Raw genomic sequence first — 225 nt, forward strand, 5'->3', positions numbered from 1 at the left:
GTCTTTTGTGTTACTGATGTCTAGGACGCTTGCACACCTGTAGTTCAGTTAATGTGGTCAGGACCAAGGTTAACAATGATACATCGTTGTAATTTAGTTCTGGTCCGGTTCATGTTCACACTGGCTTTTTACCAACAGACCATGAGGAGGAAACAAGTAGTTATACAGACATTTGATTTGCCCACGTGGGTCCTTGACATTACTAAAACAAAACATAACCAGTCA

Source organism: Anarhichas minor, unplaced genomic scaffold (genome assembly GCF_050575085.1).
Source record: "Anarhichas minor isolate MPS153535 unplaced genomic scaffold, ASM5057508v1 ptg000017l, whole genome shotgun sequence".
NCBI classification, from domain to species: domain Eukaryota; kingdom Metazoa; phylum Chordata; class Actinopteri; order Perciformes; family Anarhichadidae; genus Anarhichas; species Anarhichas minor.